The sequence below is a fragment of the Lactuca virosa genome, chromosome 2 (assembly GCF_052849685.1).
Source record: "Lactuca virosa cultivar CGN04683 chromosome 2, Lactuca_virosa_CGN04683_v6, whole genome shotgun sequence".
Classification (NCBI taxonomy): Eukaryota; Viridiplantae; Streptophyta; class Magnoliopsida; order Asterales; family Asteraceae; genus Lactuca; species Lactuca virosa.
The window spans coordinates 205,855,821-205,880,710 of record NC_136427.1 but is presented as its reverse complement, the minus strand read 5'-3'; the positions used below and the strand labels follow the sequence as shown (position 1 = coordinate 205,880,710).

The following is a 24,890-nucleotide window of genomic DNA, read 5'->3' as shown; positions in this document are numbered from 1 at the left end:
CCTGATAGTTGAGTTCCACCATCGCAAACATTCCATTAGGGTCCGGTTGTGTCATTCCACCGAATGCTTTGATTCTTTAGCTCAACCACAAATATCATTGAAAAACCTTAGCTCAGTTTCGTGATTTGGTGATAAATGAAGAACACAGGTCGACGGGTGAAGCAAGTGAGTTTAAGTATTAAGTCTTATATCATTAATTGACGTGGCAAATCCTACGTGTAATCTGCTTACTACATAAACTAACTATTAAATGTAAGTTATTTACACCTAGACAAAGTCAACCGGGAAATCGTTTAAAATCGGGGAAAATCACTTAAATGACAGGTAAAACCCGACTTTAGTGACTTAATTGACAAAAAAAAAAACTTTAGTGACCAAATTGGCCAAATGGCAAAAGTTTGATGTGCTACAGTGTCATTTTCCCATTTTCAATCTATGGAATTTAGCATCTATAATTTTTCCGTTTTGCTTTTAAGAATGGTGTATTTCAATATTTCATGTTCATAATTTAGCATCTATGATATATCCACAATGCTCTTTGTTCATGATTTGTGTAAGGAAGATTCTTCGGTGGTTAGATTAAGTTTCAGAGGGCAAAATCAAAAAATAATTGTCGACAGAAGATGACGATGATTCATTTTTTAGGAGACAAAAGAAGATGAACGGGGGAATAAATAATCCCTTTTTTTCTTAGGGGATGGAGGTGGAGTGATAGCTTATTTTATTATTTGTTTTAATTGTTAACCGACAAAAATGAATGATAAAAAATAAATAAAATGGGTAAAAAAATCATTTCATGTGGTTTAAGGACCAATCATAGAAGTTTAGAAACCATATGGACCATGTCCAACAAAGAAAAATTAGTAGGAGATGAAATTATGATATTTGATAAACCATATGTAATTATGTCTTTAATAAAAAAAGAATGGAAGAAGTTAGGTAACGTGTTAAAAATATGTAATTAACATAAAAATTATATATATATATATATATATATATATATATATATATATATATATATATATATATATATATATATATATATATAGAGGTTCCGTTGAGATTAAAAATAAAATAGAGATCTTGAGATTCAACCTCAGTCACGTATTTCATATCTGCCGCTCTAACCCTCCGGCGTACCGACGCGGCAGACATGGTATAATCATAAATGATTTGACAGCGCCGTCCGTTCCTTTCTCCTCCGCCACCATCCCCACCATCATAACCGTCACCGTCACCATCATTACCACCACCTCTAACACCAGCCGACCCCACCACTGTCACCACCGTTACTTATACAATAGCCACCTCTGTCACCACCACCTCTTCTGCCACCAACTGTCATAATCATTTATGATTACTCAATCTGTGAACAGACGTATATGTATAATCATTTTTTATTAAGCATATACATATAAACATGTATAAACCTATATGATTATACATCTCTGCCAAATAATCATTTATGATTAGGTATACCCCGTTGTTGCCGGTACGCTGAAGAATTACAGCGACAAATGAAAAATGTGGTTGAGGTTAAATCTCAAGATCTCTACTTTTTTTTTAATCTCAAGTGAACCGTCACCTATATATATATATATATATATATATATATATATATATATATATATATATATATATATATATATATATATATATATATATATAAATTTGTTTCCGGTCTTCTTTTAGACCGGTTTCAGATGAATTTCTTTTGGAACGATATATTTTTTGGGATCGGTTCGATCTTTTTCAAACTGGCTTGACCGGTCTAATGATCTTTTTACAAATTGTTTTTTTGGTCTTATTGTAGACCGATCCGATCTTTTTTTTTAAGATTTTTTATTCTTGCTCGGTTATATTGACGCACCCTAACTCGGATCCATAGCACCGATGACTCTATTCTAGATTGTAATTGGGAAGGGTTTATACTTTATATACTTTATAGTTAAAGTTAAAGAAATTGAGATTACGTGGCTAATTCGTAGCAGGGCGGACTATGGACTGGAATCCATGTCTGTTACTATGCCACATGTGCGTATATAGTTGCAGCTGAGGTCCCCACACACACGTTATATATATTCACTTTCCGTCTGCCCAAGCAAAGCATCAAAATCTATCTACTGCTCTCTTTCTCTCTCTAAACCCTTTCGAAATTTCTCTCTCTCACACACAACCCAAACACTAATTGTCTAATTCAAAAGTTGAATGAACAATGACTCGTCCGTACAGATTCCTGAAGACCGCCGACAAGCCGATGACGGTTGCGGATCCACCTGAGGCAGTAGCCGTCGAGTCAGATTTCGTTGTCATCCTCGCCGCTCTCCTCTGTGCTTTGATCTGTGTTGCAGGTCTCATCGCAGTAGCTCGCTGCGCATGGCTCCGTCGCGGATCCGTCGATACCGGCAACCGGATTCCCCGCCAGCGCTCTGCAAATAGAGGGTTAAAGAAGAAGACGATTCAAACGATTCCAAAGTTTACATATGATTCGGACAAGGAAGATAAAGGCTGCGGGGGATGTGGAAAGTTGTCTTCGAGTGACTGTGCGATCTGTCTGGCGGAGTACGTCGACGGCGATGAGATCCGTGTGCTGCCGCACTGCGGACATGGATTTCACGCTGGATGCATTGACACGTGGCTGAATTCTCACTCCTCGTGTCCGTCGTGTAGGCAGAATCTTGTTACCACGAGGTGCATAACCTGCGGTGAATTGCCACCGTTTTCCACCGGAAAAACTCCATTGGCGGCGGAAGATAAAGGTGGAAAGCATAGTCATAGCTCTAGTAGTTCAAGTGAAGATTTAGCATGACAGTTTCAAATTTGGAAAGAAGAAAAAACGGAGAAATATATCATCCGCCGCTGATGCTTAATTCATCGATAAATTAACCTACCTGATGATTGTGACGCGGAAATTAGGGTGGTCGACGGTGTACGTACGGGTGGTTTGATCTTTGGAACTTTGTAACTTGTTCTGTAATTAAAGATAGTTGCAGGGTGGGGACTCCACTTTTTCTCTAGGGCTTTGTGAGATTAGAATCCAGAACCAGAAGTAGCACATAGTTTTTCAGTTCTTCCTTCTTTTTCTTATCTTATCATCTTTTTTCATCTTTTTGTTTGGCATTGTAAAAAAAAGGTTAAATTAGATCTTGTCAAGTTACATCACTTTCATGTTTCAACTTTACTAGATTTTTCTTTTGGTGAAATAAAGTGAAATATATTAATCAAGTGAGCATATATATATTTCCAGACTTGTTGTAACCTAATGAGGATTACAATTGATGCCAACTATTTGTTTGATTATAGATTTCACTTTTATATCTTTGATATATGATAAGGTTTATGATGATGCAAACATACTTTTTCTCACAACTTTAAGTTTAGTCATATAAATTGTCACAGTGATGCTCATGTGAGGAAACTTCCTAATCCTTAAAATGTGAGGTTGAACAAATTCTATAATTATTTTTTATGATAAAAATAAGTACATTCGTGTCTTTTATACAGACGACATATTGAAAAGAAGTCTGAGTCCCAGTGTTTTCCAGCTTATTGGGTATCGATCTTGACGTAAAAATACATTAAGATGCAACGAAGTGATTTTAAGGGTTACTTTTGGTGATTTAAATTTATTTAGCATTATCTAAACGAAACATTTGAGATCGATCTAGAAACAAACAAGTTTGTTGAAGGAGCTATCTACGACGGTTGATAGATGTTTCTTCTTGGTAGAGGTCTTAATCGGGAAAACAATGTAAGGGAGGTTAGGTTTAAGGTGTAGGCCAAGAAATAAACATCTTTTGAATGGTGATAAAACAATGCCAACATCTGGAATTATAACATGATATTGTCGGGTCGCTATAATAATACCATAAATGCTTGTTACATAAAATTTTAATTTAGGTAATGCCTATCACAAGATTTGCTTAATACTCCCTCCGTCTCAATATTATTGTCCACGGACAAAAAACACACATATTAAGAAAAACATTAATTACCACTAACTTTATTTAATAAAATGACAGTTTTGTCCTTACTTTGCATTTAATGTTCCATTAAATGCTTAGTTTGTTAAGTAATAATGAGGGGTATTTTGGTAAAAATGTTATTTATTTTTAGAAGTTGACTATTATTTTGGGACAAACCAAAAAGGAAAGATGGACTATAATTTTGGGACGAAGGAAGTATTATTCTTTGCCAAGTGATTTTACTTTTCTACCAAAAAAAACTGGATTGCAATTTTACCATTATCTAAATAATGAGCATTTAGATATATGTATAAGGAATTACTTTCATAAGAGTAAACATAGCATGTAAAATCTTACTAGAAAATGAGGTTTTGCATTCAAGATTCCGTAGGCATACACACACTCGATTCATTCATAAAACCTTTGATACATTAATTAAAACAAATAAAATGTCATCACATGTAAGATATGACGAACATTGAAATGTCATATTTGAAAAAGAACATATAATCCATGTTTTCGTATGCATCTAGTTTAAACAAATTATCATCAACACACTTGAGCTCTACACGCCATCATAAAGATAATCCCTGAGTTGCCAAACTCCTAGACATGTCAATAAATGAAAACAAATAAGCCAACTATGTCAATCAATTGTCAAAGTCCAATCGCTAGACAAGTCAATAAATGAACACTAATAGGCCAACTAAGATTACTCTCCAACCCAACTTTATTATCCCTCTAAACCAAATTTTTATACCCATTAATTAGGGGTAAGCATGATGCAGTTTTATACCGCAATCGAACCGTAAATTGTATGCATCGGGTTTTGTAATCTTAAACATTACGTTCGGTTTTTCAAGTGGTGTGGTTTTATGGGTTTTTTCATGTGGTTTGATTTTAGTTTTAAATCATACAATGAAATTGTACGGTTATCTATAATTGTGCGTTTCTAAAACCGAAAAAATTATTCAAAGTTTTGCAAAACCAAAGACCCTAGACATTAATAATTTCAAAAACAAAACTTAATGATTAATGAACACTACTTTTGATTGTAACAGTGGAAACAAACAATCAATCAAAGACACAAATAATCAAATCAAAAAGGATAAGAATGGCCAACCATTACAATTTCTTTATTAACTATATATATATATATATATATATATATATATATATATATATATATATATATATATAGGCTTAGGTTATTGTATTCTAACTAATTATTGTGTGGATGTAGGAATGATTGTGGACCAATCATTTTACTTATTTTAAGAAAATGAATAATACATATTATTAAATTAAAGATAATTAAAAAATACCATCTAATTTCATTCTAATGGTATTCTAGTCAATTAACATAAAATTTAAAAAGGAAAATTGCTTATTTCAATGGATAATAGATTCTATTAACTTTAAAAATCTGATTGTAGGGATGATAATTCTTCTAATTCAGATATTCTGACAGAATATGTTTATAATATATTGAAAAATAACAAATATGCTTGAACTATAAAAGAATATAAATTATGACAGAATATATATTTTAACTTAATAAACTTCTTGAAGAATAACAAAATTTTGGATACAAGATAAATTTTTTTCATTACATTCTTAGAAAAGAAAAAAAAACTATACTATTCTATGATAATGTTACCTTATTAATAACAAAGAAATACAATATATAAATCATTATACCAGAATATACTATTACATATAGTTTTTTCATTATATTGTAGATTATTTTGCTAGAATAATTCATTCTTCTTGGAAGATTGGTGGTCATTGTTCATCTTCATCCCATACAATGTTATCCAGCCCGTAGGCCCTCCCATTCTCGTTGGTTCATTTCCAGCATCTTGACCCCTAATCCATTTCAAAATACGCTCACATTCTATGAAATTGACATTCTAAAACAAAATTCACACAAAACCATACAAAACTCTAATAAGAACATATCAAGAAAGAGATCAGTATGTAAGTAAACTTACGAGATTACATTATGTGCTGTGTTTGGTAATTCACTGCTTAAGTTAACTTGGAATTCAAGATTCTGTTATGATATAATCGGAATTCAAGATTCCATTCCAATAGAATGTTGTAAGGTTCATATGTACCCTATTTTGCTTCGATATCTCTCATTGTTTCAATTATCTAAATATAAAGAATAATCGACATTAAGAGGCATTAAAAAAACAAAACTAACAAGATAAAGAGAAAAATGACTACAAAATTGACATAGCAGTAACTTGCAGCTACAACATTTGCAGAAACATCAATAACATCAATTGAACCATTTTGAGTTCCCAAAGCGACTACCATCCTTTGAGATAAAATTATAAACTAAAAAGGAAAACAATCAGTTTGAAAGATAGTGAAATCAAAATTAAAATAATAAATTATACGTTAAACAGTGCAAGAATAAAAGCTCGATTGTAGTCACAATTTTACCCTTTGCATTCTTTCACTTTTTGAACCTTCACCACCTTTAAAATCATACTCTTTTTGCAGCCCCTGTGAGAAATATGGAATATATCAATATTATGTCCATGAATAGATTTGCAATTGTGGGTAAAAAGAGAATAATTGCAGTGTTAAGTACATGTTTGTGTAATAAACAATTGTCCCAAACAGCTTCATCATACCCTACATACAGAAAAAAAAGAGAAGATCCAATCAGTTTATGATGATTCAGGCATATGCACAATGATTAACAATCTTAAACATAATTGAAATTCAGTCACAATAAAGTGGAATAGATTCAAAGACAAGTAAGATCTTACAGTAATTTCCTTTTCTAATTCAATTGAATGGTTGCTTGAAAAAGGCATTTACATTTTCCACATCTATCAAATCCTACCAGACCACTACGACTCATAAACTATAACACCTTTCAACCTCCAACACTATACAGGTTAAATTCATAAGAATAAATGGAAACAAATCACAAGATGAAATAAACAAACCTGGGGGAAATCGAGGCAGAGAAATGGGTTTTTGGAGTCGAGATCTTTGAGATCGCCGAGCTTGCCACCAGAAATCGGAGAAATTAAACCTGGAAAGAAGAATAAAAACCAATTCTTCCAGGTAGATTACCTGAGTACATCTGCACCGTGGTGTTTGATCATTGTCTTGGAGGGGTTCAGAGCCAACGACGAAGCTATCGTCGGAGCTTTAGATAGTAAGTTCTTTGAAATTGCAATAGTTCACATATTCTTGAAGTTTTTGAGCGACTGGGTATGATCAGAACATCAAGCGGGGAAGAAACAACTTACAAGCAGGTTATGTAAACATCTTCAAATCTTATTCTGAATCTAAATCGCAATCAAATCAAATACCTTTTTGTTGTTTGGGATTTTTCAAATGATTTTGATCAATAATAGGAGTTGGGGGATGGATTCTCGTTGTCACAAACTTTTGATAGGGTTTTGCAGACAGAGGGGGCGCCGGAGGTGGGCGACATTGGTGGATGAAGGCGACGAGTGGTGGATGACCGTCGGTGATGACGGTAATTGAGGTTGTGTTGTCGGCTATTGTATTTAGGGCTTAAATGCAAAGTGCAGGGGCGACGTTTGAGTGTGAGGAGGAAGAAGTTGGGTAGATGTCTGTAACGCCCGTTTATTTAAATAAATAAATAAAGAAATTAATGAAAGTATAGTAGCCCAAAAATCAATAATTATATGGCAATGTGTTGGTCTCGAGGAGTTAATTGCTATTATTTTGGAAGTTGGGGGTTAAAAGTATAAGTTTCGGATTTATTTCGTAAGTATTTACGAAGACAAGGACTAAGTGGTAACTTCTGGGACTTCATTTGTAAGATTTTAGAAGATAGGGGCTGTATTGTAAATCTCGGATCTGGTTTGTAAAGTATTTAGTTGGCAGGGCTTAGAAGGGTAAAATATGGGCTGAAATTGAAAAGGAATGTGAAGGGAGGGATCGATTATGTTAATATGGGGATATGTTTTTAAGGCACCAGGTATATAAGCTACCAACCCCCCCCCCCCCCCCCGAAACCCTAACCCTACTTCACTATTACAGCCGTCGCCCTCTTACTTCGTTCCAGTAGCCGCCACCATTGGAACCTCCTCAGTCGTCGTTTGCATCATCAAAAGCCGACAGCCACCGTCTTGCCTGCTGACTCGTCGATGAAACACCACCACCATTGCTCGGCTGACGGAGGCGCTGTGTGCACCGGAGAACCACCGAGACCGAAGGAGCAAGTTGTGTTCGTCGCTGTCTTGGACGTGAGAGCATAAGGAGCTCACGATAAGGACCACCGCTACCATCTACATCTTCTTCTTCGTTCGTTATGTAACCTGATGTCGTTTGTGTTGACTGGGATCAACGGTGGGCTTTGGCCGCCATTTTTTTAGGGTTTCCAGTCATCGTGGGCCACCTATAGTGGCGGAGTTGGGAGAGTTGTAGCCTTCAGATCATGTTTCGGGTGTGGTCGCACGGCTGAGAATCAAGAGAACAGCCGCCACCACCGTGAGGTGGTGGCTATCACCGCAACCACCGCCGCTACCGCCGTTTTGGGTGCCGCTGTCGTCGCCAGTCACCATAGGTGGGTGATTTGGGTTCGTTTTTCAAGCAAGGGACGAGTATTCGTGTTTTATGGGTTGTGTAGTCGGAGGATCAAAGAAGGCTGCCATTGCCACCACCGTGAGGTGGTAGCTGCCGCCGTATACCACCATGGGTGGGTGTATTTTCGTGTGTATGTGTGTTTGTAATTAGATTAGGGTGTGAGTGTGATTATCGGATGGGAATTGTAATTGTAACCAATCGGTATAGTGAAAAGGGAAAACCAAACCACCACCGTAGGGTGGTGGCTGCCGCCACCGGCCGCCGTGTCGGGTGACGGTGTGCCTTGTTGGATCGTGCATTGTTTGGATGTTTGGACAAAGGGACTAACAAACCCTAATGGGCCCAATGAGGCTTAATGGGCCTAATAAACCCTAATGGGCCTAATGAAGATTAATGGACCTAAAAGCCCAAACATATGACTAATGGGCCTAGTGAAACCTTAATGGGCCTAATGAACCTTAATTGATCAAAAGGCATATCAATTGGGCCTATTGGGCTAAGATGGGGTTGGAAACCCTAATTAGGGTTTAGAAAACCCTAATATTGGGTTTATGGGCTTGGACCTATCGGGACCCACATTTGGGCCACTAGAATGGAATTGTGTGTGAAGCCCAATCACACCATATGATTTATTTAGAAGAGTGATGGACTTAATGGATTAAGTCCTTAATGGGTTAAGTGAGAAACACTTAACCCTAATCGTCATTTTATGTGAAACCCTAATTTCACGTGGGTTTATTATTGGGCCTTCTATTGGGCCTTGATGATTGCGTTATTAATGGGCCATCCAAAGTCAAGCAAATGGACAAGAATAATTAATGGGCTTTGAGGTAAGGCCCATATGAGGAGTTGGGCCCAATTTGGAAAATTGGGCCATAGATGGGCCATAGTTTGGTCCTTTGTGATTATGTGATATTGGGCCATTAGAATGTTGAATGTTGGACTGGACTTTTGGTTGGGCCTTAGAATAAGACCATATGGGGGTATGGGCCCAATTTGGAAAATTGGGCTATATGTTGGGCTTTGAGTCCTAGTCGACTTTGGGCCTATGAATTGGGCCTTGGGCTTGAATAAGCCAAGCTAGGGGTAATGTAGTAATTACCTAAAGCATGTACTTATGGTTATGTAGTGGAACCCAATTATTAATTGGGTAATGTTTTGATGTTGACAGATCGGGAATCTGTCATCCAGCAGCTAGGGTTGAGTCTGCGGGACTTCAGCAGTGTGGGGTTGAGTCTTCGGGACTTCAGCAGTGCGAGGTGAGTTACCTCCCAGTAGGGGTGGGTCTAAGGCCACAATGCCGGCCCACCAACAGGGGTAGTTGGTAGATAATTGTCTTTGTGATAATTATCTTGGTATGCTTATATGATATGCTTATGTGATATGCTTATGAGATATGCTTATGAGATATGCTTATGAGATATGCTTATGTGATATGCTATGTGTGTCAGTGGTAGTAGCAGGGAATAGTTCTTCCGTGACTCGGTCGTTAGGATCGAAGGGTAGGTCAGTACCCCAGATATGCCTGACTGTATGATTATATCATGTTATTATATGATAGTGGTAGGGGGTGAAATAGTCCCCGGTTACCGGTTGAAAGATACCGATGGCGGATACCGGTTGAAAGATACCGATGGCAGATACCGGTTGAAAGATACCGAAGGCAGTTACCGGTTGAAAGATACCGAAGGGGTATACAGAACCCATGCAATGCTTATCTGTCTGGTTATGATGTTAGTATGTGATCAACATGTTTATGATGTTAGTACGTGATCAGTATGTTTATGATATATTATTATGTGATAGTGGTAGGGGTGAAATAATCCCCGGTTACCGGTTGAAAGATACCGATGGCGGTTGAAAGATACCGATGGCGGTTACCGGTTGAAAGATACCGATGGTATTATGTGGTATGTGGTATGATGGTGGAACTCACTAAGCTTCGTGCTTACGGTTTACAGTTTTGGTTTCAGGTGCTTTGTTTTCAAAGGAAAGGAGCCGGCTTGATCGCAGCGCATCACACTACGTTTTCCGCACATGAGATTCTTGGGATTACACTCTGATATGGTTTTATAATACTATGTTTTGATCATTGATACTTTGGTTTTGACATGAGATATTATTATGAAAGTTTTTATATTGATCGGTTTTATGCAATAGCTTAATTAAAATGAAATTTTTGGCCTTGAATTTTGGGATGTTACAATGTCGATGTTCTATAGGTAGGGTTTTAAATTAAGTTTCTTAAATTAAAGGAATTAGTAACTTAATTACTTAATTACCAAAAGTAATTAATAGGTAACATTACAATTTTACCCCTATCTAGGTTTTTAAAATGATTGGTCAACATTTATCCCTACATCCATACAATAATTAGTTAGAATACTTGAACTTAGCTCTCTCTCTCTCTCTCTCTCTCTCTCTATATATATATATATATATATATATATATATATATATATATATATATATATATATATATATATATATATATATATATATATATATACTTAAGACATTCTTATGAAATTTTGTATCATTGTGATAAATATTCTTTATACAAATTAATTAAAAATATATCTTATTAACTAGATCGGTTTTTAAGGGAGTGTTTTGTACAAATAATGTTTTGGGAAGAAATGAAATCTATCAAAGGAATTGGAATTTGAAGGAATTAGAATTTGTGGTTGACATGAAATATAATATCATTTCTTATTTGGTTTGCAGATATGTCAAAGGAATTGGAAATTTAATTGTGTGGGTATAGGCGGAGGTTCGGCAAGTGTATCTGGGTGTGGGTGGGGGTGGGGTCAGTTCCATCGTTGGCGTAGTTGTGTATGTATGTGTATGGGTATGGGTTTCGGTGTGGGTATGAATATAGAGTGGGATATGTAGGTATCGGTTGAGGTGTGGATATGGGTAGGTTAGGTTGGGTGGTGTTGGGCCAAGTGTGGGTGTTTAGTACGAGTGTCAATTATCGACACAACCCACAACACGATATGAACCGTACATGAATATAAATGAGTTTGGGTTGAGATTTTTGATCCGTCAACCTGTCAAATAAATTGGTCATGTTTAGGTCAGTATTTGGGGTCAAGAGTCAACCCGCCAACCGTTATATATATATATATATATATATATATATATATATATATATATATATATATATATATATATATATATATATATATATATATATATATATATATATATATATATATTACCATTTTAAAGTAGGCTCCCTCGGAGGTGGTCACCATTTGGTGGTTCACCTTATAATATATTAGATTTAAGTTATGCAACTATGTCTATCAACCTATGTGTGCTTTGTACGCTAAATCAAATTAATCATCACTATTACGCAAATAATATTTGGATTCATGGGTCAAATCGCTAACTTGTGACCTGAATCTCACCCACGAACCCATATAATTAAACGGGTTAGACGGGTCGTGTCCGGGTTGATGTTTCCAACCCGTTAACCCGTGACACGCCAACTAGCGACACGAATAATGATATGATTCATGTATGATTTTATGCATTTTGACCATCCAACCTGCTACATGAATAATTATATGGGTCGTTTATGATTTTATGTGTTTTGACCTGCCAACCTGAACTTACACGATTACCACCCTTAGTGTTTAGAGTGATTAGTAGGGTAGGATGAGGTATGGATGTGAAGCGGTTTGGGTGTGGGGGTAAGGGTAGGTGTATGGTAGGTTGGGGTGGACGTGGCCTTGTGGGTGTGTAGGTGAGGGTAAGGGTAGGGTGGGTGGGTGGGTATAGGTATAGGTGTTGGTATAGGGGTAGGGTGGAGTAGGCGTTTATATGAGCAATAGCTTATTTGCATTTACATGGGCGTGTACATATATGTATACTTATAGGTGTGTGTGGGGGTTTAAGTATATGGGTTTAGGGTAGGGTGGGGGTGGAGTGAGGGTGGATATAGTACAATAGGGGTAGGGTGGGATGTACATGTTATAGTGGGGTCGGGTTGGGTGGGTTGTAGTGGTGAGGTGGGGGTGATATTGTGGGAGTGGGCTTATAAGGGTGAGGTAGGGTGTGAATGGGGGTAGAAGAGTAGGTGGATGAAAAACCCTCGTACGGGCAACTAGAAATCAAGTTATTATTTAAAAATCATTTTAAAACTTTAAATTATTTTGAAATTATTGGTGTAGAATTCGGTCCCCAAAGCATTAAAAATCATAAACTTTAGTTTATCTGTGTACGAGCGTGTCCCATTCCAGATCATTACAAAGGTTAACATGAACCATACATGCATGACCTTCTAAATATCCAAGCTTGTTATTCTAAGTTTCATTTGTCACCTATGGCTACATGTCAAAATAATATGTTAGGCTTAGGGAGCCTAGTGAGTAATATCGAAATCCGACTATGGAATGGAACTAGGGCGATACCCAATTCCTAAGTCAATATTCCCAAAACATTTGAAAAACCTTTTTTCAAAATAAAAACCTTTTTTCTTAACCATTTCTTTGTATCACAAATCAGTTCCAAAACCGTTTCTCATTTTCCCAATCATTTCATTATAAAAATATATATAAGTTTAAAAGTAGATAGGTTCATAATCAACATGAAATGCACATGCAATTAACCAATCCCCATCCTTTATTCTTAAATAATCCCCTCACGTTCTAAGGGACAATAAATGAATCAATTTATAACCACAAATTCATATAAAATGAATCACTCATTTGAGTAGAAATCACTCCTTAGGATATACTTTAGAGAGTCATGTTACCATTACCATAACTCTCATGGAATGGATTTGCAAATTCCATCCCCAAGCTTGTAGCTTGTGAGTCACGGAAATCACTTCCTCCTACCTAAGGGAATCAATCCCTTCAATAAGTGTCCTCCATGAATCACTCCTTTGTTACAAATACTCTCTATTCTCATCCTACATGTAATACACAAGCAAGGATGCTCCAAAATCACATTTACAAATCATATAATATTTCACATACTAAAATATGTCATAAAACATAGTTTTCATGCCATGCACACATATGTCATAAGGCTACATAGAAAACATATCATATAATTATAAATAATACTTTCAAAACATTTAAAATAAGAAGTGGGGGACATGTACTCAAGGTATGAACTCACCTTAGTACAATTATATGTTTCTAATACTGTAACATCCGCGTTTCTCGCTAGACATTAATAATATGATGTAATAGTTAGGGTCAATAATTGTAACTTATTTGATATAATAAAGGGAAATTATTTGAGTATTATATGGTTTATGTGTGATTATTTGTAGTATACATGTTTTCGGTAATTTAATAAAATAAGAACAAAATACGCATCCAAAATAGAATAATAATTAGGCCGAATACCCTTGAAAAAAGTTTAAGTAGTTGTGACAAGGATTTTGGGGATATAAGGAACGCTTAAATCGGACTTATAACGAAGAAGTTATGGTATGTCGAAGTTTCGCAATTCGACCCTATTCGGCAACGCTCATCGTAAATAGTAAACTTTTGTTAGGTTACTTTTTAGCCTTAGGGGTTTAAACAAAAGTCATAGTAGTTGTTAAACCGGGAGCGCACATGTAGAGAACCTCCAAATCTGACTTCAATAGAGGAAGTTATGATTTTTCTAACATTCAGTGTAGCAGTAGAAAGCCCAAATATCGAATTTTAGATCGGTAGATTGTTAGCCGAAACAAGCTAAACAAGAGTCGAATATCTCGTCAATAGGAGTCCAACAATAAGAAGACAGTTGAAAACGGACGTTGAATGACAAAATTATGCATTTTATACGGGCTTTAGCAGTCTAAGACTGTGTAAACTGCTAAAGCCCGTGTAAAATAACTAAAGTCAAAAATAGCCGATAGAGTCTAAATGAAAGTTGTATATCATGTCATTAGCTATGCGTGGATATAAAGAACGTCAAAAACAGAGCTCGTATGAAGAAGTTACGCAATTTTGAAGTTTGAAAAATGTTGCACGCGTCTGCACCCTGCGCACGACCTTTTAGAAGTCGCTGCATAGAACTAGCCGGATTCTGACACGTGGCACCATACCCGGGAAAGCACATCGACTATCTGCACAGCACACAAGGCCCTTACACGACGTGCATGCCTAAATCCCAACCTTTAAATAAACGTCATAAGCTCAGTCCTTTCCCACAACATTCGATTCTCTCTCTCTTGATTACTCTCGATTTGGTCCGAATTTTTCCTTAGTAATTAGGATATTTTGGCAAGTTTAGAAGTCCCTAGGAGCTCGATATCTAGTAGTTATCATCCTGGAGTTTGGCCAATGTAATTTCTAGACTTTGGTATAGAGAATCAATGTCTGTTAAATTACACTCTATCTTATTCTAGTGTAATTTATGTTAAAAATTCATAGTCGTTGATATGAATTTATAAATAAGATTCGTCAGTAGTTCCAATGTCCTATTACTGATCGATCTACTTACAGGGATGATGTCTACGCTGGATTAGTGAGGTGTTTAAAGTGGGATTTCCAAACAGTATACTTTATATACTAAACGAACCCTAACTCCGATATGATCCTACCTGGTTATCCCTTATCAGCTATAGATCATTAGACTTTGGAATTAATGATGGATCTAGGATATCTTTATTCATAGGGAATATTAGCCTAAGACTTGGTGTTAATTGAACCTAGGTCACGTCAAAGGAAAAGCCAAGTGCTAAAGTGAAGCGTTGTCCGAGTTTTGAGTCATCACTTTATCAAGTGAGTGCATACTTACTTTCATCTTACACATAGATATAAAGTATTTATAATAATTACATGCTATATGTGCCTATTATCTTTTTTCCTGATATCTATGTTGGATGAACGATTTATACTTGTTTTACTTGATTTAAACTGTATATGTATTTTATACCTATAAATATATTGGGTAAAGATGGGTAGATGTACAATGATATAAAGGATGAGAGATGAAAGATGATATATATGATGAGAGGCCTTGACTTTAAAGATGATCCAGTCATCTAGCGAAGTATAGATGACGACCATAGACTTTTCTAGACAGTCCAGTGGAACGCTAGCAGACTCGCAACCTTTAGGTGTTTTTGAACTAAGTGTTCACGAGGTGTACTCCACCCCCCCCCCCATGGTTGCCTTATTGACATATATTGCTAAGGTATCCCCTAAGCAGTATTGTGTATCCCAAATATAATTCCTTAGGATAGGTACCCTGAATTAGATGCTTTAGGGACAGAAAGTGAGGATAACGAGAATGTGTAATTGGGTCAAATGTTTGAAGAAAATAATTTAATGATTGTGGGATGAAAACCTTATGTGCTCACCGGGCCCTAAGCCTGACCCACTAAGTTTCTTATATTACAGGTAGTGGCATGAAAGCACAAGTGTGATGTTATGATGAGCGATTTAAGGGCACTTCTAGGCAAGTAGTTTAGATAAACTAGTGTAAGGCCTGTATTATTTCCGTTTATGTTTATGTATTGTAGTAATGATGACATCCTAACGTTTCTAATATAAATAAAATACATTTCTTTAGAATTCAAATGTCACCTAAGCATCATAAGATGTGTTAAAATTCTATTAAGTGTCCAACTAAGTCACTTATTAAGTTCTTAATTCTAAAACCTAAATTTTATTGTTTTAAAGTGTTTTACATGTTAAAACATGAACGTAGGCAAAAACCGTGTGTGATTTTGAGTCCGAATGAGAAAATTATGGCCAAAATAAGTCATTGGGTGATATGAGCAAACATGTATTAGCATTCCCCATGCAGATTCAACGCGGCCTGAGGTATGCCAGTAAGCCAAAAACGACCAAAATATCACTTTTAGACATCCTACTTTAATCCCAATGCACCTAATCACACGATAACTTCCCCAAATGGCTCTCATGGATGTAATATGTCTAGGAAACTTGCTTCGAACTCAAATGCACCCATTTAATTTAATGATTTTGGTTAAGAATTTAATGCTTCATAAATTGGAATAAAAGTTCGAAGAAGGCATCAAGTAGTCAAATTAGGCCACAAATCCCTCAAAGCTTCCCAATCACAATCAATGATTCTATGAACTTATTTCTTGCTTAACCAATTTTTTAATACATATTTAATATTTTTCTTACCTCCATGATTTATTTAACTGGTTCATTTAACAATTTTTTTCATAGGAATCATTATTTCCATTCCTAAGTTTTTTTTATGACACCAACTAACTCAAATCCTCATGAATCACATTGGATCATCACTTTTTCTTATATAACTTCATTACATCAATGATTTATACACAAATTGATATTCCAATGAGTTCTTCACTTCCAATTAAGGATCTATAACTCTTAGCTGAGCTAGGAAGCTTGGAAAATTCCAAAATTACCCTTAGAACCCTAGTTTTTATCAATTCTCTGTAACGCCCGTAGATCCGGGCTAGTCAATCTGGAGATAATAGGGGTCGAAAACGACTTTTCTACAATAGATTATTTAGAATAAATAATCTTAACCAAGTTGTAGAGTATGTCTCAAGGGTTCCGTACATACAAAGAACACCGAAATCCGAGTTATAACGAAGAATTTATGACCCGTCGAAGTTTCGCGACGGAACCGACACGGCACCGGGAAGCGTAAATAGTGAATTTATGATAGAGCAAATTTTAGCCTTAGCGATCTAAACGAAAGTCGTAGAAAACGTTAAACCGAGAGCGTCCATAAAAAGAACGCCCAAATCTGACTTCGTATGAGGAAGTTATGATTTTTCGAAGTTTCGGCTTAGCAGTGTACAACCCGAAGTTCGAATATTAGATCAAGCGGTTTTTAGCAGACACAACCTAAACGAGAATCGAAGATCTCGTTAATAGTAGCGTAATGATAAAAAGACAGACGAAAACGGACGTCGGATGAAGAAGTTATGAATTTTTAACGGACCAATCCTGTCCCGGCCTGTTAAAAATATAAGATTTAAAATAACGCCAAAATTAGCCGACGGAGTCTAAACGAAAGTTGTAGAGTACGTTCCCGCCTACGCGTGGATATAAAGAGCGTCGAAAACGGGGCTCGTATGCGAAAGTTATGATTTTTAGAAGTCGGAAAGGAAAAATTGTGAAGCTATTGCTAGATCGATGACGTGGCGCGATCCCAACCGTCCCTTGATGTTCACAGGCCTCGCTTCGGATGGAGACACCTGGCCTCGCTACGCAGCGCGTAGAAGGAACGCCCCGCGTTCGGATTCGCTTGGTCTCGGAAGCCCCACGTCGCACCACCGAGGCTTCGCCATCTGTCCACCTTATCCAAAGCTACGCCCCGCGTAGCTTGACTGAATGCCATGCGTCCGAGGAGCGCCCAATGCAGGTCCGAGGAGCGCAGCGCGTTCCCAGCAGCTCCGGCCCTATAAATACCATGCGAGCCTTTCCGGATTTCTCACTCATTTCTTCATTCTCTCTCTAATTTCTTTCTCTCTCTAAGACCCCAAACCACCCCTAAACCCTAGGAAAAACCCCTAGCACCCAAAGGAAGCCCCGAGGCTCCCGGAGTCCCGAGAAAAAGGGTCTTTCGGTTCGGAAACGCTGCTCCGAGCAAAGCCCGGTTTTTAAGAAAACCCGTTGTAAGTGAGCTACGCCTACGCATTTTTTAATATAGCTTTTAAATAATTATAGTAATGTTATTAGGTCCTTAAAATAATTATTTGGGCTATTATTATGAGTTATATTGAGTGTTATTTAACGCTTATATACTAATAATAATAGCTAGACTATTAATTAGTCGCGGTTAACGTTAAAACTAAACTCTAGTGGTATTGATACTAGGTTTTGGTCAAGGAAAAATTGTTTTGAGATAACGAAGTGCTGTTCAAGTACCGAGTCACCACCTAATCAAGTGAGTGCATAGTCCCTTTCATCTTACACATAGATATGAAGTATTTTAATATAAATTATGTGGTATGTGTGCATATTGTCTGTATACTTGCCGTCTGTGCTGGGTGAAAGATTTTTATACATGTTTTAAATGATTTAAACTGTATATGTATTTTATATCTACAAAATGTGTTGGGTAAAACATGGGTAGATGAAATAGTTGCTGTGTGACAAAAATAAAATGATGAGAAGTGATATAGACCATGAGATAAGGGTGAGAGGTAAACCATGAGAGAAGCCTTTTACCCATGTGTTGGCCCCGTCATTCAGCAGAGTATGGATGACAACCATGGACTATTCTAGATAGTCCAGTGGACACTAGCAGGCTCGCCACCTCTTTATTACATGTTGGACTTCCATGCAAGTTCACTTGTCTCCATGCAACCATCCTTTCATCTATCTCTCTCTTCTCCCTCTCTTCTCTTCTTGTTTCGGCCGAGAGCACCCAACACCTACACCAAATTCATTTTTAAAACACTCACTATTCTCTCAAGAACACCTTTCATTCCTCCATCAAAAATTCGAGATCTAGGGCATTTCAAGGAGGTTCTTCCATAAGAAATCATTATCTTTGGTAAGTCTTTACACATCCAAGCTTCATAACTTCACTCTCTTGTTAGATCATTCCTTTACACAAAGTTTTTGGTGTGTATACTCTTAGAAATCTTCTTGAGTTCGAGATCTACTCAAGGAAGTTGCTAGGACCAAACTCTTCTATTTTCTTTCTTCAAAACCGAAGCAAAAAACCTAAGGTGAGTTCATACCCCTCTATTTTCGGTTTTCATATGTTTTATGGGGGAGAATGCAAGTAAAATGTGAAGATCTATGTGTATTTGTATGATATGTGTGATTTCTTGTGTTTTTGTGATATATATGTGCTAAAATGAAAGATATTTCAAGATCTATAGTTCAAGAAGGAAAAATATGTGACCTAGTTCATATTTCACTTAACATGTCAAGATAAACTAATATACAAGCTTTAAAATAACACACTACAACATAAAACTCATTATTGGACTATTTTTGTCAAATAAACAAAAGTTTCGGAAAAAGTTGTCATTTACGTTTTTTACAAGGTTCAAAATGGCAAAACAGTTAAAATGGAAATTCTATGAACATTATGTTTTTCAAAGGACTAAAAATGAAATCTGTGGCTTATTGGGCTAAATTTTGGGCTTTTCGGCCCGTAGGCCCAAAGTTGCGAAAAATATGGATTATGGGGCTGAAATGGTAACTTTCTCAAAACAGTGGGTAGAAAGGTAAATAAATCTATTTCTGGGGTTTAAAATGATCATATTTGTTAAAAAGGATTGAAAATGCAAAGATTTTGGATTTTGGGTAAAAAGTGTAAAAATTGCGAAAAAGGTGGACTAAAATGCAAATATTTTAACTAAAGGGTTGAAACTTTCTAAAATTTACTTTTGGGCTTAAAACATTATTTAAATAAGTGTTTGGGTCAAAGATGTCAAGAAAAATGGTTCAAGGACCTAAAATGTCATTTTTTTTATAAAAAGGGCAATTTACAAAATAAGGGGCTGAATAGGTCAAACTAATTTTTTTGGTCAATTATGTTGATAATAATAATAATTGGGTCAAAATATACAAAACTTTATAGCTTATGGGTTGTAAATAGAAAAGTAACTATTTTATAAATCTATAAATCGTTATAAAACAAATTCGTGATTTATACGACATATCTATTAAACAACTCACAACATTAATTCTATGCAAAACAAGTAAACGTTCAAATGGTTGGGCTTGAGAGATTCTAATCATGCTTAATGGGCCTTCGTGACTCATTAACATGGCTTTTGGGCCCAACATAAATAATACATGTTATTGGGTCTCCTGTGACCCAATTACATGCTTAAGGGACCCTCAATGGTTTTTACATGTTATTGGGCCTCAGTGGCCCATTAGCATTACTAGTATTGTCCAAATAAATCATATGCGAAATGGGCCAACGCGTTTTTCGTATACTCGACAACCTTAAATAACATACGAAATTAGTAGGGCCTAGTAGTCCTCTTCTCCTCGTCTGTTAGGCTTACCTTATCTTCAAGTAAAATAAAATTAGATCATTAATCAAGGTTAATCAAATTCATGTGGATTGAGTGAGTAATAACGGGTGACACCAATAAGTGTCGGTCGTAGTCTGTAGTTGTAATCAAAGTCTCCTGGAGGGAGAGCGAGAGTTTGTGTATAGATCTATACGGGGGTGACTCCCCCACACCTAAGCTGTTCGCTACAGTTAGACTCGGCCAGTCTAGGGTGAAAAAGTCTTAAGATCAAATTTCGGTGTTCATTAGAATACCAAGACAGACGAACTAGTAATTATCATGCATGGTTATAACGACTCACGTAGAAATCCGACATCATTAATCAAGGGAAATCATATTCATTCGATTTAACGATTCAATAAATCAAAAACAATCATAACTTTTTATCGGAAGACATCGGGTTTTCCGGGGAAACCAATCTTACTCATTTGTACTTTCAAAAACTATAATGCAAAACTTCTCATTTATTCACATTTTGAAATCATTCACGCATATACTTACAGGATCATCACCACATTTTCAAGAAAAGTTTTAATACAGAAAATATCGGATTTTCTGGGTTTTACAAATGACATAAACTGCTTTACATCAAACACACTTATGAACTCCCCAACATTATATATGTTGACCGTTTTCAAAATAACTTGTATTTTCAGGTAATCGTTAGACAAGGAAGCATCCGGTGTGTTGAAACTTCTTTCGTAATTGCTAATCACCAAACTCTTTATATTTTGGAATCATGTAATGTAAACCTTGTACTTGATGTAAACAATGCCAGTTGTACTATGTAATGGTTGGTGATGCATGTGTTATGTTTCATATATATTCATTGTGATGATATTTCAATTTAAGTCACGCGAGCCCTCGGACGTTTCCGCCGTCTGGTTCGGGGGTGTGACAAACGATACTGTCGATAAACAAACCCTGGCGACTATGAGACGTAGTGCCTAAACCCTGGCAACTATGCAACGTAGTGCCTTTTGTATAAACCCTGGCGACTATGAGACTTAGTGCCTAAAACCTAGCGACTATGCGACGTAGTGCCAAATGAGTAGACTCTGGCAACGATGGATTTCGTGCCGATTCCTTAGGATAATCCTTAGGAATAAATGAACGAGGAATAGTTGATTCTTAGGGTAAAATAAAGAAGATAATGGGGAAGGGTAATTGGGTTGATTGTTTAATGGTTTAAACATAATAATTATATTATTGTGGGTTGAAAACCCTATGTACTCACCAGGTTTCCCAACCTGACCCACTCAAGCTTATTTGTATCACATGTGTCGATATGAAGTCACTTTACACTGAGGGATTTAAAAGAGATATTGATCACTAGTGATAATGAATGTAAGTTCTGTTTATGCTTATGTTTCTGTATTGACGATGACATCCCAATGTTTGAAAATGAATAGAAATACATTTCTTCGGAAATGCTTTGATAACGTATTTATCATGTTTTTCTGGGAACAAATTCCGCAACATTTTTATTAAAAGAGGTACTCTGATTTTTATAAAGCATAAACAAAATCGGTCTTTTCTGGCCGTGAAAATGGGGATGTCACATTCTCCATATAAGAGTTCCACATTCAGATTTAAACTCTACATTAAGAATCCAACACTTATAAATAAATCATAGACACAATCTGAATCCATTCCTACACATTCATTATGAATCTAGGGTTCATGATTTAATCTCCTCCAAGCTTTAATTCAGCAAAGGAATAATGAAATGAGCTTTAAATCATAGATAGAATGTTATATTGAGCTAGATAATTGATTACAAACATCATTTGAGTTTATATTTATGGATTTGGTGAATTACAAAAACCCTAGATCGATCCATAAGAAGATAATAGAGAGAATTTATACCTCAAGAGCTTGATTCTTCACTTATAACATCAAAATCCTAGCTTGTTCTTCAAGTGATTCACTGTAGATATTCAATTCCCATGAAAATCGACATATGCACTCTTGTCTCTCTCAATCAATGTTTTCATTCAAATGGGGAATGAATTCTCTAACTTATGGTTAATACTTTCATATTTTTTTATTTGGTCCTTCATGCTTATTTATTTTTATTTTTTTTACAATTTGACACCATATAATCTAGATACCTAATATGTTACACTTATGGCCCCTTCTCGTGACCATACTTATCATTTAAGTCTTACCTAGACATTTAATCAAACTCCTTGGTCAAACCTATCTTTTAACAAATTGTAAAGTTCGACCCTTTTTTCGTTGTTATCAATACGAACATAATTCTCTAATACTTTGTACTTGAACCTGGAACACATAACATCTAACAACAAATATCAGAAAACATTGTCGGGTGAGTTATATAGATAACAAATATACACAAATTACATAATCATAAATATATATGATTTTCATAAACCCTTCAAATATATTCCAGTTAATTCTTCATTAAACATTTAATAAAATGTTTACACTTTCTATCCAATTCTTTTCATATAACTTATATATTCATAAATATATAAGTATGATCACAATCTAATAAACCTTACGGGCTTTCCCCTATTGTAAGTATGATATATACATGATCCTTCAGATACATCTCGATTAATACTTAGGTTTCATCACAAAAATGACACCCTGTAAACCCTTACCAAATGATAAGAGACATCAACTCATTAAGGTGTCCCATGATTTCCACCTCGCAAAAGATATATAGTCCAGTGTAGGGTCATCCTTTATCCTTCCTCGAAATATCACTAATTCCTTATCCCTTCGTGGGATACCATAATATTTTTATTGTAACAATGTTCCACTCACCTGAATCTTTATCAATGTTTTCCAAAGGAAACCTTTTACAATGTTCCATTCATGAGAACCTTTATCAATGTTTCCCAAAGGAAACCTTTTATAATGTTCCACTTATGGGAACATTTATCAATATTCCAGAAGGAATCACATATCAATATTCCCATAGGAATATCATACCAATAATCTCGTAGGAATCTCATAACAATATTCCCATAGGAATCTTTTATCAATATTCTTGTAGGATTGTCATATAAATATTCTCATAGGAATCTCATATAAATATTGTTGGGTTTTAAGCACTATAACACTCCTATGGTGCACATGCAACCCTAAATGATTTGGATCTATGTTTTCTCTAGTTATACATGCATTTTTAATTTTTCCAAAGCATTCTCCCTAACTAGCATACAATTGAACAATTGAACAATACAACTAGTTAGATAACTTACCTCTTAGAAGGACTTGTAGTTTTTGACCTTTTAAAGCTTGAGTACCTCAAGTGTGATGCCTCTAATAGTTCACAAACACCAATATGCAAGATGAGGCTTGAGAGAATAAGTTACTTAGCACAAAATCAGTATCAGACTTCTTAGAATGATGGTGTGTAATAGTGTAACCGGTTTTGGCCATGAGGGGTTCCTTTTATAGTGTTGCAAATGCTAGGGTTACACCTTGCAAACCCTAATGACCTTTCATATTACTTAGGCTCCATGGGTTAAACCTCCATGGAATATCTCATTGGTTTAGCTCATCCTAAATAACCATGGATCATTAGCCCACACTATACGAATCATTTATTTACATAATCAATCCCCACATATTTAGTTAGTCTCTTTTGATCACAAAATTAATTCCAAATTAATTCATGATCAATACTAATTAAATAATATGATTTCATATTAATATATTATACTTGTAATATATTAATAAATCATAAATAACCTTATTCTCAAAAGTCCATCCTATCAAATTGCACTGGTGAAGGCAACCCAAAAGGACCATGCTACAATCGGGTCAAGTACATCCCAGTTATAGTTATGGGCTTAGACACCAAATCCAACAGTCTCCCACTTGGATAAGTCTAATAACTATAACTGCCAATGCAACTTCAGGATCCGATTAGCAATCGTAAGCTTTCAAAAGCCGCTGTCGAACTTTGACCCAGTCAGTGACTCGTCCTTTAGATGAGTGATCATATATTCCCATGTTCTCAAGATATCTATGCGTACAAATACATGGAACATTGCCATACTTATTGTCTTGCAATTTGTTTCCCGATTTCCGATTCGTCTGACATAGAACATAACTGAACACATCAATTAAGTTCTGACCGGGCCCGGCATAGTCAAAACAGAATCATCAAGGGGCCCAAGATATCGCTTTTAATCCTCTTAGGATAAAAGGAACATATAAACTTCGACATTATATGCTTGTACTAACTACTCATTAAGTCATGCACAACGATACGTTTTATAACATCAAGTTACTGATGCGTTTTCGTATCATCAATGCACAACCAACTCGTAGTCAACAACTCATATATCTTAGTTTGAAGATTATATGATATTATCGTCTCATAATCACTCGTGATAAAT

The 24,890-nt window shown here is 35.9% G+C and overlaps 1 pseudogene; it reads left to right on the top strand.

Annotated features, from left to right (window-relative positions):
• Nucleotides 1–2,116: 2,116 nt before the first annotated feature.
• Nucleotides 2,117–3,162, top strand: LOC145160071 (putative E3 ubiquitin-protein ligase ATL44 pseudogene; annotated as a pseudogene).
• The last annotated feature ends 21,728 nt before the right edge of the window (nt 3,163–24,890 follow it).